The 15290-nt window shown below is 44.1% G+C and overlaps 1 protein-coding gene across 4 annotated transcripts in view; it reads left to right on the forward strand.

Moving 5' to 3' along the window:
* Positions 1-15290, forward strand: part of LOC139239976 (zinc finger protein 436-like) — a 67367-nt gene that overhangs the window by 31986 nt on the left and 20091 nt on the right. For 3 of the 4 annotated variants that reach the window (XR_011588687.1, XR_011588688.1, XM_070868430.1), the window contains exons 1-2: positions 2379-2444; positions 5751-5839. The gene's annotated coding sequence lies outside the window, so the exon portion shown is untranslated. Of the gene's footprint in view, positions 1-2378; positions 2445-5750; positions 5840-15290 lie in introns of those variants that run through there. The other variant, XM_070868431.1, reaches the window with a different exon arrangement.

The raw sequence follows: 15290 nt of genomic DNA on the forward strand, positions 1-15290 counted from the left end.
GACATCAAATCCAGGGAACCCTTACACTGAGACACCAAATCCAGGGACCCCTTTCACTGAGACACCAAATCCAGGGACTCTTTTCACTGAGACATCAAATCCAGGATCCCCTACCACTGAGGCACCAAATCGAGGGACCAATTACACTGAAGCATCAAATCCAGGGACCCCTTACTCTGAGGCACCAAATCCTGGAACCCATTCCACTGCGGTATCAAATCCAGGGACCCCTTACTCTGATGCACCAAATCCAGGGACCCCTTCCACTGACACATCAAATCCAGTGAACCCTTACAATGAGGCATCAAATCCAGGGACCCCTTACACTGCGACACCATATCCAGCGACCACTTACACTGAGACAACAAATCCAGGGACGCTTTACACCAAGACACCAAATCCATGGACCCCTTACACTGAGGCATCAAATATAGGTACCACTTACTCAGAGGCACCAAATCCAGGGACCCCTTACACTGAGGCATCAAATCCAGGGACCCCTTAAACTGAGGCATCAAATCAAGGGACCACTCACACTGAGGCATCAAATCCAGTGACCCCTTACACTGAGACATCAAATCCAGGGACCCCTTACACTGAGGCACAAAATCCAGGGACCCCTAACACTGAGACATCAAATCCATGGACCCCTTACACTGAGGCGCCAAGTCCATGGACCCCTTACACTGAGGCACCAAATCCAGGGACCCCTAACACTGAGACATCAAATCCAGGGACCCCTTACACTGAGACACCAAATCCAGGGACTCTTTTCACTGAGACATCAAATCCTGGGACCCCTTACACTGAGACATGAAATCCAGGGACTCCTTATACTGAGACATCAAATCCAGGAACTCCTTATACTGAGACATCAAATCCAGAGTCCCCTTACACTGAGACACCAAATCCAGGGACCCCTTACACTGAGGCATCAAATCTAGGGACCCCTTACACTGAGGCATCAAATTCAGGGACCCCTTGCACTGAAACACCAAATCCAGGGAGCCCTTACACTGAGGCATCAAATCTAGGGACCCCTTACACTGAGACATAAAATCCAGGAATCAATTGCACTGAGGCATCAAATCCAGGGACCAGTTACACTGAGGAACCAAATTCAGGGACCAGTTACAATGAGGATCAAATCCAGGATGAATAACTCCGTGACACCTAATTGAGATATTAATAATTCCGTAACAACAAATCCCGGGACCAGTAAGACTGAGGCATCAATTCCAGGTACCACTTACACTAAGACTACAAAATTACACAGAAATTGGTCATTCGGTCTGACCAGTTCATGCCGGTGTTTTTGCTCTGCTCGTGAATTAGAGAGCTTCAGAACGGGGAATGGTTATGCCGGTGAAAGCTGCTCTACTTAGGGGGAAAGATTGGTAATGAATGAAGAGACGATGGAGGAATCAGACGGTGACTGGTGAGACCTGGTGACAGATTATTGTCAGAAGTCCTTTTCAGGAAGGCTGATGATTAGATGTAACCAGCGCAAAAAATGTATCCATCTGTTATTGGCCCAAAATACCCAAATCTAATGTCACTCATTTATTTTTCCATGAGAAATGTCGAGATTACGATGTGCTGTTGACAGAAAGAAGTGAGTAAATGAGGCTTGCACTGGAAAGAAGGTTCCTTGAATGAACACTTTGTGAGGCTGTTTTGTGACTCGGCTCTGAGGTTAAAAACATGAAATGGAAAAGGGCACGTCCAGTGACACTTGTATTGCCAATAGTTCTTTCTAAATTCATAATTATCTCCAAAGCCAAATATCCTATTGACTATGTGTGGAGATCTATTAACCGCATTCAAAAATCGTTAAATACAGAAAATAACAGAATTCCAGTCTGACGCAAGATAGTTCTTTCAAGGGTTGGTTGAAAGGAACGTTAAATGAATGTAAAGTGAGACACGCCGGTTCAGTCTGAGACACCCACAAGCCGTATACTCAAATGAAACAAGTTTGGGATTTGATTTGGGAAAAGATGAATTGCGTGAGAAGTGAAATAATCTAGAGTAAGAAAAGGCCCAAAATGGAAGGGAAGGAAACATTAATTAGTCTCTTATTCTGGAGAAATGAAATATTGGACACCCGGTGTTTGAAACAAGCTGATTTATTCAATATTGAGACAGAACATTAATCTCCAGCTCAAGTACAGGGTTATTCAGAGCAGCAGAAACAAAGTCGAAGTGCCAGAATGAACATGGTTCAGTGCCCAATGGGAGCCCAGTAAATTTTGTCCCGTTCTCTCACGTGGTCTTTGGTATTTACCCAGCATTCCCCGCGACGGAGGATGTGCCGTCCCCAGAGACCCAGTGCGCAGGCGCGATACCTGGCTGTGTTTGGAAGCATGCGCGGTGCGTGCAATGGCGGCGCGGACATGGTGATTATCTGTTCCGCAAAACAGCTCAATTTCAGCGGGGCGGAGGTGAGTAATGGATCAGCGGGGAGCCGGGGAGGCTTCATAAACAACTGGTGCCCGCCGGAAGCCCGGAATAACAACCGGAATATCGGCGACTGCAGCCTCGATGCTTCCTCCCGGTCACAGGCCCAGGGTAACGGCGGCCATCTTTGTACAGGAAGGCAGGCTCATTTCTCCGCCATCTTGGTTCAGTGAGCAGCAAAGCGCATGCGCGGCCATCTTGGTAAAGTAACAGCTGAGTTATTTTATGCCGACACCTCGGATTTCTCACCATCTCTTAAAGGCGCTGCTCAGTGCTAAGCTTCTGGTTACATCCCAGACAATTGTAACAGGAAAGCCCCAGAGCTGTTCACTCCCAGGGTTAGAATCGCCATGTACAGTCCCAGGGTTATTATCTCATAATAACATAAGGAATAGGAGCAGGAGTGGATCATTTGGCCCTTGGATCCTGCTCTGCCATTCAATAAGATCATGGCTGATCTGATCATGGACTCAGCTCCACTTCACTGCCCGCTCCCCATAACCCTTTAATCCCTTATCGCTCAAAAATCTGTCTATCTCTGCCTTAAATATATTCAATGACCCAGCCTCCTCAGCTCTCCGGCAGAGAATTCCACAGATTTACAACTCTCTGAGTGAAGAAATTCCTCCTCATCTCAGTTTTAAATGGGTGACCCCTTATTCTGAGACGATGCACACTAGATTTAGTTTACCCTATGAGTGGCAATATCCTCTCTGGATCCACCTTGTCGAGTCCCCTCGTTATCATATGTTTCAATAACATCACCTCTCATACACTTTGGAGTTCAAAAGAATCAGCCCAACCTTGTCAACATATCCTCATCGGACAACCCCCTCATCGCTGGAATCAACCTCTGAATAGCCTCCAATGCAAGTATATCCTTCCTTAAATACAGAGACCAAAAGTGCATGCAGTATTCCAGGTGTGATCTCGCCAATACACTGTACAGTTGTAGCAGGACTTCTCTGCTTTTTTACTCCATCCCCCTTAAAATAAAGGCCAACATTCCATTTGCCTTCCTGATTACTTGCTGTACCTACATACTAACTTTTTGTTTTATGCACAAAAACCCTCAGGTCTCTCTGTCCTGTAGCACTTCGCATTTTTTCTCCATTTAAATTATAATTTGTTTTTCTATTATTTTTGCCAAAGTGGATAACCTCACATTTTCCCATATTATACTGCATCTGACAAATTTTTGCCCACTCATTGAGCCTGTCTATATCCCTTTGCAGATTTATTGTGTCCTCAGTTTGCTTTCTCACTCACCTTTGTATCATCAGCAAACTTGGCTATATTACACTCGGTCCTTATAATCCAAGTCATTAATATAGATTGTAAATAGTTGAGGACCCAGCACCGATTCCTGCGGCACCCCACTAGTCACCATTTGCCAACTAGAAAAAGACCCATTTATCCCGACTCTCTGTTTTCTGTTAGTTAACCTATCCTCTATCCATGCTAATATACTGCCCCCAACCAAGTGAGCTTTTATCTTGTGCAGTAACCTCTTATGTACCACCTTATCAAATGCCTTCTGGTAATCCAAATACACCACATCCACTGGTTCTGCTTTATCCATCCTACTCATTATATCCTCAAAGAACTCCAGCAAATTTGTCAAACATGATTTCCCTTTCATGAAGCCATACTGACTCTGCTGGATTGATTCATGCTTTTCCAAATGTCCCACTACTGCTTCCTTCATAATGGTCTCCAGCACTTTCCCAATGACAGATGTTAGGCTAACTGGTCTATAGTTTCCTGCTTTTTGTCTGCCTCCTTTTTTAAATAGAGGCGTTACATTTTCGGTTTTCGAATCTGTTGGGACCGCCCCAGAATCCAGGGAATTTTGGTAGATTACAACCAATGTGTCCACTATCTCTGCAGCCACTTCTCTTAAGACCCTACGATGTAAGCCATCAGGGCAAGGTGACTTGTCTGCCTTTACTCCCATTATTTTTCTGAGTACTACTTCATTATGAATAGTGATTGTATTAAGTTCATCCCTCACTATTGCCCCTTGATTATCCACTTCAGTATTACTCTCAGTGACCGAGTGTTTTACTGTAATTAAATTGATCTCAGATTGTGTCAGTCAGATATTAACTCCTGCACGGTCCCAACAAACACTCCCACTCTCTCGTCCCTCTGATGTTTCTGCAGAATTGCTTTGTGATGACGGGCTCATGGAGAGAAACACCCTGCACGGAATGATCCCAAATTGAGCATCTCCAAGCGACAAGGTTCCCAGCTTTAATCATTCTCTTTCCTTTTCCCCCCAGGCCCAGTTCCTTTGCTCAGATTCTGATAAAAGTAAATTGGGAAAAGTGCACTTTGATTTTTACAGGCTGAATTATTGCAGAGAGCTGTGCATGCGCGGTTCAGGCCCACCCCGTGTGACGATTCTCAGTGAGCAGAATAGCATATGCGCCCTCCCCTCCCCCAGCCCTGCCTGTGATCACCATTCACTCAGTGAGCGGAAGAAGATGGTTTAAAACAGCCGGGAATGGAGACACCGTGACCCTGGGATAAGGCAGCAAGCAGCAGCCTCCTTATAGCAGCGCAGCGCTTTGGGAGCGTGTCCACAGATGGGCTCAGAGATCGGCATTGAGTCCGGAGCAAGTTCAGGGGGAGTCGGGGGCTGTGTGTAAGGGGCAGAGTGGAGCAGGAACCAGTCTCAATGCGTGGTGTGAGTGGGGCAAGGGAGTGGCCATTCTCGGGCTGTATGTGGACAGTGTGTGTCCAGGGTAAGGGAGACAGAATGGGCAGAAACTGCTGTTTACAATCTGCTGCTTTCTCTCTCCAAACCAGCAGTGAATGTTCCTGGTTTATTTCCCTCGGGGGCTGTGTGTAAGAGGCAGAGTGGAGCAGGATCTAGTTCCGGAACATGGAGTGAGTGGGGGAAGGGAGAGGCCATTCTCGGGCTGTGTGTGGACAGTGTAAGGTAACAGAGAAAGTAAACCACCTCGCTCTTTCCCCAAATCAGCAGTGAATGTTTCTGATTCAGTTCCAATCTCACCGTGTCTGTTGTTCTCGGACAGTGAGCAGTGGAAACACAGCCTGAAAGTGAGGATGTGAGGAGTTTCACAGAGTTCATCTATTGCAGGCACCAGGAGAGGAGTGTGGGAGAAGATATTTTCAAGACGGGTTATATTGTTCGGTGAGCTGAGTTCTCCAGAACCATGTTGCTGATGATCGAGAGATACATTGTCACTCACTCAGATACATCATATTCTCCCTGCATCCATATCTTAGAACTAATAATGTTCTCGTATTATTATTCTCAGAGCAAAATTCTTCAACCAGTCAGAACAAATGTGATCTTTCCTCCACCGAGAATACAAGGAACAGTGCAGGCAGCTCCTTCTCACACACAGTAAGTAGATTATCACTCACAGACTGCAGACACACAGAACTGGCCTCAATCCTATTGTCACAGGCAGCAGAAGCTGTCAGTCCCACAGTGATCCGAAGTGGCAGAGTTACATTGTGAATCTTACAGCCACATGGAGCAGTAGAATCAGATGCTGTTTCACCATTGAAACAGATCACACTGACAGGTACATTAAACACCCACACTCACTTGCCAGAAACTGGCAGGTGGAGAAGAAAAGACAATCATCTATCAGAAAAAATGTTAAACAGGTAGTATAAACCACACTCGCACATCAGAAGCTGATGGGTACAGAGCAAAAGCCATATTCATGTTTCAGAATCTGACGGATTCAGTAGTTAAACCCCCGAACATACCAGAAGATGACGGGTGCAGAATAAAACCCACATTCCCGTACCACAGACTGACAGATACAGTATACAACACACACCCACATATAGGAAAGTGACAGGAACAGAATACAATCCCCACTTGCATACCAGAGAGTGACAGGTAAAGTGTAAATCCCATGTGCACATGTCGTAAAACTGAAAGGCAGTAAGTAAAATTGTTACTTGCATCGCAGAAATTGATAGGGGCAGAGTAAAACCCACAACCACACATCAGAAAAAATGACACGGAGAAGGCAAAATCTTCATTCACATATCAGAGAAATACAGGTTAAAAGTAAAATTGATTCTCATGTTCACATACCAGAGACTGGCAAATACAGAGTAAATTCCACACTCACATAGCAGGAACTGACAGGTATAGTCTAAAACACACAATCAAGTCGCAGGAACAAATATGTACAATCTAACATAGCAGAAACTGAGAAGCACAGATTAAACCTCAACACACGCCAAAACCTGACAGTTACAGAAAAATATACACACTTGCATATGAGAGACTGAGAGATACAGTATAAAACCCACACTCACATATCAGAGGCTGACATATTACAATCCATATTCCCATAACATAAATTGACATACAGTGACATGCCCAGACTCTCAAACCAGTAATTGACAGGTACAGGGTAAAGATCTCTCTTTCATTCCAGAAACTGACAGGTACAAAGGAAAGTCCACTCACAATGAAACAGAAACTGGCAGGTATAGAGTGAGGCCCACAATCACATGTCAGAACTTGACGGGTACAGAATAAAACCCAGACTCTCATAATACAAATGGAGAGATACAGAGAAAGGCCCACACTCATAGCAGAGACAGATAGATGCAGAGTGAAACTCAGACTCATTTACCAGAGACCGACCGAGTCAGCATAAACACTCCCCTCCATAACACAAATTGACAGTTAAAAAGTAAAACGAATACTCTATCAGGAATTGGGGGTACACAGTAAAACAATACTAATATACTGGAGAATGACGGGTATGGAGTAGAGCTCACATTCACATAATAGATGGACAGATACAGCGCAAAATACACATCACACACCAAGAATGGAAAGAAACATAGAAAATAGGTGCAGGAGTAGGCCATTTGGCCCTTCGAGCCTGCACCGCCATTCAATATAATCATGGTTGATCATGCAACTTCAGTACCCCACTCCCGCTTTCTCTCCCTACCCCTTGATCCCCTTAGCCGTAAGGGCCACATCTAACTCCCTCTTGAATATATCCAACGAACTGGACTCCACAACTTTCTGTGGTAGAGAATTGCACAGGATTACCACTCTCTGGGTGAAAAAGTTTCTCCTCATTTCAGTCCGGTATGGCTTGCCCCTTATCCTTAGACTGTGACGCTTGATTCTGGACTTCCCCAACATCGGGAACATTCTTCCTTCATCTAACCTGTCCAGTCCTGTCAATTTTATATGTTTCTATGAGATCCCCTCTGATTCTTCTAAATTCCAGTGAGTATAAGCCTAGCCGATCCAGTTTTTCTTCATATGTCAGTCCTGCCATCCCGGAAATTAGTCTGGTGAACCTTCGCTGCACTCCCTCAATAGCAAGCACGTCCTTGCTCAGATTAAGATACCAAAACTGTACACAATACTCAAGGTGTGGTCTCACCAAGGCCCTCTACAACTGCAGGAACACCTCCCTGCTCCTACACTCAAATCACCTCGCTATGAAGGCCAGCATGCCAGTTGCGTTCTTTACTGCCTGCTGGACCTGCATGCCTACCTTCAGTGACTGAAGTACCATGACACCCAGGTCTCTTTGAACCTCCCCTTTTACAAATCTGTCACCATTCAGGTAATAACCTGCCTTCCTGTTTTTGCCATCAAAGTGGATAACCTCTCATTTATCCACATTATACTGCATCTGCCATGCAATTGCCCACTCACCTAACCTGTCCAAGTCAAACTGCAGCCTCTTCGCATCCTCCTCACAGCTCACACTGCCACCCAGCTTAGTGTCATCTGCAAACTTGGAGATATTACTTTCAATTCCATCGTCTAAATCATTAATATATATTGTAAATAGCTGGGATCCCAGCACTGAATCTTGTGGCACCCCACTAGTCACTGCCTGCCATTCTGAAAAGGATCCGTTTATTCCCACTCTTTGCTTCCTGTCTGCCAACCAGTTCTGCCTCCACGTCAGTACATTACCCCCAATACCATGTGCTTTAATTTTGCACACTAATCTCTGTTGTGGGACCTTGTCAAAAGCCTTTTGAAATTCCAAATACACCACATCCACTGGTTCTCCCTTATCCACTCTACTAGTTACATCCTTAAAAACCTCTAGAAGATTTGTCAAGCATGATTTCGCTTTCATAAATCCATGCTTACTTGGACCAATCCTGTCACTACTTTCCAAATGCTCTGCTATTACATCTTTAATAATTGATTCCAGTATTTTCCCCACCACCAATGTCAGGCTAACTGGTCTATAATTCCCTGTTTTCTCTCTCCCTCCTTTTTTAAAAAGTGGGGTTACATTAACTACCCTCCAATCCATAGGTACTGATCCAGAGTCCATGGAATTTTGAAAAATGACCACCAATGCATCTACTATTTCTAGGGCCACTTCTTTAACAACTCTGGGATGCAGACTATCAGACCCTGGGGATTTATCGGCCTTCAGTTTCCCTACAAGCATTTACTGACTAATAAGGATTTCCCTCAGTTCCTCCTTCCTGCTAGACCCTCAGTCCCCTAGTATTTTGGGGAGGTTATTCATGTCTTCTTTAGTGAAGACAGAACCAAAGTATTTGTTCAGTTGGTCTGCCATTTCCTTGTTCCCCATTATGAATTCGCCTGATTCTGACTGCAAGGGACCTATATTAGATTGCACTAATCTTTTTCTCTTCACATATCTGTAGAAGCTTTTGCAGTCAGTTTTTATGTTCCCTGCAAGCTTACTCTCATATTCTATTTTCCTCCTCCTAATTACACCCTTCGTCCTCCTCTGCTGAATTCTAAATTTCTCCCAGTCCTCAGGTTTGCTGCTTTTTGAGGCCAATTTATATGCCTCTTACTTGGACTTAACACTGTCCCTAATTTCCCTTGTGAGCCACGGTTGAGCCACCTTTCCTGTTTTATTTTTATGCCAGACAGGGATGTACAATAGTTGTAATTCATCCATGTGATCTTTAAATGTCTGCCATTGCCTATCCACCATCAACCCTTTAAGTATCATTCGCCAGTTTATCCCAGCCAAATCACGTCTCATACCATCGAAGTTTTCTTTAAATTCCGGACCCTAGTCTCTGAGTTAACTGGGTTGCTCTCCATCTTAATGAAGAATTCTACCATATTATGGTCACTTTTCCCCAAGGAGCCATGCAAGACCAGATTGCTAATGAATCCTCTCTCGTTACATAAAACCCAGTCTAGGATGGCCTGCTCTCCCATAGGTTCCTCGACATATTGGTCTAGAAAACCATCCCTTATACACTCTAGGAAATCTTCCTCCACAGTATTGCAACAAGTTTGGTTAGCCCAATCAATATGTAGGTTAAAGTCACCCATAATAACTGCTGTACCCTTATTGCACGCGTCCTTAATTTCCTGTTTGATGCCATCCCCAACCTCCCTACCACTGTTTGATGGTCTGTGCACAACCCCAACTAACGTTTTCTGCCCTTTGATGTTTCGCAGCTCTACCCATATAGATTCCACATCATCCCAGCTAATGTCCTTCCTTACTATTGCATTAACCTCCTCTTTAACCATTAACGCTACCCCACCTCCTTTTCCTTTCTGGCTATTCTTCCTGAATATTGAATACCCCTGGATGTAGTGTTCCCAGCCTTGGTTACTCTGGACCCATGTCTCAGCAATCCCAATTACATCATATCCGTTAACAGCTATCTGTGCAGTTAATTCGTCCAACTTATTACAAATGCTCCTCGCTTTGAGACTCAGAGCCTTCAGGCTTGTTTTTTTAAACACTCTTTTTGTCCTTTTAGAATTATGTTGTAATATGGCCCTTTTTGATACAGAATGAAACCCACAGGCAATTACCAGAAATTGACAGGTACAGGATAAAATCCACCTCTCGTATCAGAAACTAACATATAGAGTAAAACCCTCATTCACATACCAGAGGTGGACAGATAGAGTCAAATCCACACTCCCGTACCAGACACCCACTATATAAGAAAATAAGAACATAAGAAATAGGAGCAGGAGTAGGCCATATGGCCCCTCAAGAGTGCTCCGCCATTTAATACAATCATGGTTGATCCGATCATGGATTCAGGACCACTTCCCTGCTCGTTCCCCATAACCCCTTATTCCCTTATCGGTTAAGACACTGTCTATCTCTGTCTTAAATATATTCAAATGTCCCATCTTACACAGCTCTCTGAGGCAGCGAATTCCACAGGTTTGCAACCATCTGAGAGAAAAAATTCCTCATCATCTCAGTGTTAAATGGAGGGGGCCCTTATTCTAAGATTATGCCCCCTCGTTCTAGTCTCCCCTATCAGTGAAAACATCCTCTCTGCGACTACCTTGTCAAGCCCCCCTCATAATCTTGTACATTTCGATAAATCACCTTTCATTCATTCTTCTGAATTCAATGAGTAGAGGCCCAACCTCCTCAACCTTTTCTCATAAGTCAACCCCCTTATCTCTGGAATCAACCCAGTGGACCTTCTCTCAACTTCCTCCAAAGCAAGTATATCCTTTCATAAATATGGAAACCAAAACTGCACGCAGTATTCCAGGTGTGGTCTCACCAATAACTTGTACAACTGCAGCAAGACCTCCCTGCTTTTATACTCCAGCCCCTTTGCAATAAAGGCCAAGATTGCATTGGCCTTCCAGATCACTTGCTGTACCTGCATACTAACCTTTTGTGTTTCATGCACAAGTAGCCCCAAGTCCCGCTGTACTGCAGCACTTTGCAATCTTTCTCCATTCAAATAATAACTTGCTCTTTGATTTTTTTTTTGCCATAGTGCATCACTTCACACTTTCCAACATTATACTCCATCTGCCAAATTATTGCCCACTTACTTAGCCTATCTGTGTCCTTTTGCAGATTTTTTGTGTCCTCCTCACACATTGCTTTTCCTCCCATCTTTGTATCATCAGCAAACTTGGCTACGTTACATAGAAACATAGAAAATAGGTGCAGGAGTAGGCCATTCGGCCCTTCTAGCCTGTACCACCATTCAATGAGTTCATGGCTGAACATGCAACTTCAGTACCCCATTCCTGCTTTCTCGCCATACCCCCTGATTCTCCTCATAGTCAGGACTTCATCTAACTCCTGTTTGAATATATTGAGTGAACTGGCCTCAACTACTTTCTGTGGTAGAGAATTCCACAGGTTCACCACTCTCTGGGTGAAGAAGTTTCTCCTCATCTCGGTCCTAAATGGCTCACCCCTTATCCTTAGAGTGTGACCCCTGGTTCTGGACTTCCCCAACATTGGGAACATTCTTCCTGCATCTAACCTATCGAAACCCATCAGAATTTTAAACGTTTCTATGAGGTCCCCTCTCATTCTTCTGAACTCCAGTGAATACATGCCCAGTTGATCCAGCCTTTCTTGATAGGTCAGTCCCATCGCTGCACTCCTTCAATAGCAAGAATGTCCTTCCTCAAGTTAGGAGACCAAAACTGTACACAATACTCCAGGTGTGGCCTCACCAAGGCCCTGTACAACTGTAGCAACACCTCCCTGCCCATGTACTCAAATCCCCTCGCTATGTAGGCCAAAATGCCATTTGCTTTCTTATCCGCCTACTGTACCTGCATGCCAACCTTCAATGACTGATGTACCATGACACCCTGGTCTCGTTGCACCTCCCCTTTTCCTAATCTGTCACCATTCAGATAATAGTCTGTCTCTCTGTTTTTACCACCAAAGTGGATAACCTCACATTTATCCACATTATACTTCATCTGCCATGCATTTGCCCACTCACCTAACCTATCCAAGTCACTCTGCAGCCTCATAGCATCCTCCTCGCAGCTCACACTGCCACCCAACTTAGTGTCATCCGCAAATGTGGAGATACTACATTTAATCCCCTCATCTAAATCATTAATGTACAGTGTAAACAGCTGGGGCCCAAGCACAGAACCTTGTGGTATCCCACAAGTCACTGCCTGCCATTCTGAAAAGTACCCATTTACTCCTACTCTTTGCTTCCAGTCTGACAACCAGTTCTCAATCCCATGTGCTTTAACTTTGCACATTAATCTCTTGTGTGGGACCTTGTCGAAAGCCTTCTGAAAGTCCAAATATAGCACATCAACTGGTTCTCCCTTGTCCACTCGACTGGAAACATCCTCAAAAAATTCCAGAAGATTTGTCAAGCATGATTTCTCTTTCACAAATCCATGCTGACTTGGACCTATCATGTCACCTCTTTCCAAATGCGCTGCTATGACATCCTTAATAATTGATTCCATCATTTTACCCACTACTGAGGTCAGGCTGACCGGTCTATAATTCCCTGTTTTCTCTCTCCCTCTTTTTTGAAAAGTGGTGTGACATTGGCTACCCTCCACTCGATAGGAACTGATCCAGAGTCAATGGAATGTTGGAAAATGACTGTCAATGCATCCGCTTTTGCCAAGGCCATCTCCTTAAGTACTCTGGGATGCAGCCCATCAGGCCCTGGGGATTCATCAGCCTTCAATCCCATCAATTTCCCCAACACAATTTCCCGACTAATATGGCTTTCCCTCAGTTCCTCCTTCTTACTAGACCCTCTGACCCCTTTTATAACCGGAAGGTTGTTTGTGTCCTCCTTCATGAATACCGAACCAAAGTACTTGTTCAATTGGTCTGCCATTTCTTTGTTCCCCGTTATGACTTCCCCTGATTCTGACTGCAGGGGACCTACGTTTGTCTTTACTAACCTTTTTCTCTTTACATATCTATAGAAACCTTTGCAGTCCATCTTAATGTTCCCTGCAAGCTTCTTCTCCTCCATTTTCCCTGCCGTAATCAAACCCTTTGTCTTCCTCTGCTGAGTTCTAAATTTCTCCCAGTCCCCAGGTTCACTGCTATTTCTGGCCAATTTGTATGCCACTTCCTTGGCTTTAATACTTTCCCTGATTTCCCTTGATAGCCACGGTTGAGCCACCTTCCCTTTTTTATTTTTACGCCAGACAGGAATGTACAATTGTTGTAGTTCATCCATGCGGTCTATAAATGTCTGCCATTGCCCATCCACAGTCAACCCCTTAAGTATCATTCGCCAATCTATCGCAGTCAATTCACGCCTCATACCTTCAAAGTTACCCTTCTTTAAGTTCTGGACCATGGTCTCTGAATTAACGGTTTCATTCTCCATCCTAATGCAGAATTCCACCATATTATGGTCACTCTTCCCTAAGGGGCCTCGCACAACGAGATTGCTAATTAATCCTCTCTCATTACACAACACCCAATCTAAGATGGCCTCCCCCCTAGTTGGTTCCTCGACATATTGGTCTCGAAAACCATCCCTTATGCGCTCCAGGAAATCCTCCTCCACCGTATTGCTTCCAGTTTAGTTAGCCCAATCTATATGCATATTAAAGTCACCCATTATAACTGCTGCACCTTTATTGCATGCACCCCTAATTTCCTGTTTGATGCCCTCCCCAACATCACTACTACTGTTTGGAGGTCTGTACACAACACCCACTAACGTTTTTTGCCCTTTGTGTTCTGCAGCTCTACCCATATAGATTCCACATTATCCAAGCTAATGTCCTTCCTAACTATTGCATTAATCTCCTCTTGAAATAGCAATGCTACCCCACCTTCTTTTCCTTTTATTCTATCCTTCCTGAATGTTGCATACCCATAGATGTTGAGTTCCCAGCCCTGATAATTCCGGAGCCACGTCTCTGTAATCCCAATCACATCATATCTGTTAACATCTATTTGCACAGTTATTTCATCCACCTTATTACGGATACTCCTTGCATTAAGACACAAAGCCTTCAGCCTTGTTTTTTTAACACCCTTTGTCCTTTTAGAATTTTGCTGTACAGTGGCCCCTCGGTCCCTTCTTCCAAGTCGTTAATATAGATTGTAAATAGTTGGGGTCCCAGCACTGATCCCTGCGGCACCCCACTCATTACTGATTGCCAACCTGAGAATGAACCATTTACCCAGACTCTCTGTTGTCTGTTAGTTAGCCAATCCTCTACCCATGCTAATATATTACCCCCAGCCCCATGAACTTTTATCTTGTGCAGTAACCTTTTGTGTGGCACCTTGTCAAATGCCTTCTGGAAGTCCAAATACACCACACCCACTTTATCCATCCTGGCCCATGATGTGAAGTGGAACATAATTCATCGAAAGCACCTCTGACAGTGTTGAGGAGAAATTGACCGACCGAATGTGAAAAATGAATTCCTGAATGTTTGGTATTGTACAAGACAAAAATAGAAAGAATGCATTTCTTTCAAATGTCCAGGCCTGGTCTGAATGATGGATTAGTGATTTTGAGATGAGATAAAATTATAACTTTCGCATATTGTTTAAAAATAGACTGATATTTGAGGACAAAAATATTTCATTTCAGAATTTTTTTCAACATGGTACAAGCAGAGAAGGAGTTTGATGACATATGCCATTGCCTAATAGAGAACTGATTTAGTTGGCTACTATTGCATATTTTCTTCTAATTTTTTAAAGTTTTGATTTGCTGTGTATTTCAAGTTCCAAGTTCCAAGTCCACCTGTTTTGAATAACACCAGAAATGAAAATAATCATTGCATTTAGGATAAGGGGTAGGCCATTTAGGACTGAGATGAGGAGAAACTTCTTCACTCAAGAGAGTTGTTAACCTGTGGAATTCCCTGCCGCAGAGAGTTGTTGATGCCAGTTCACTGGATATATTCAAGAGGGAGTTAGATATGGCTCTTACGGTTAAGGGGATCAAGAGGTATGGAGAGAAAGCAGGAAAGGGGTACTGAGGGAATGATCAGCCATGATATTGAATGGCGGTGCAGGCTCGAAGGGCCGAATGGCCTACTCCTGCACCTATTTTTCTATGTTTCTATGTTCGTT

The sequence above is a fragment of the Pristiophorus japonicus genome, chromosome 29 (assembly GCF_044704955.1).
Source record: "Pristiophorus japonicus isolate sPriJap1 chromosome 29, sPriJap1.hap1, whole genome shotgun sequence".
Lineage (NCBI taxonomy): Eukaryota > Metazoa > Chordata > Chondrichthyes > Pristiophoridae > Pristiophorus > Pristiophorus japonicus.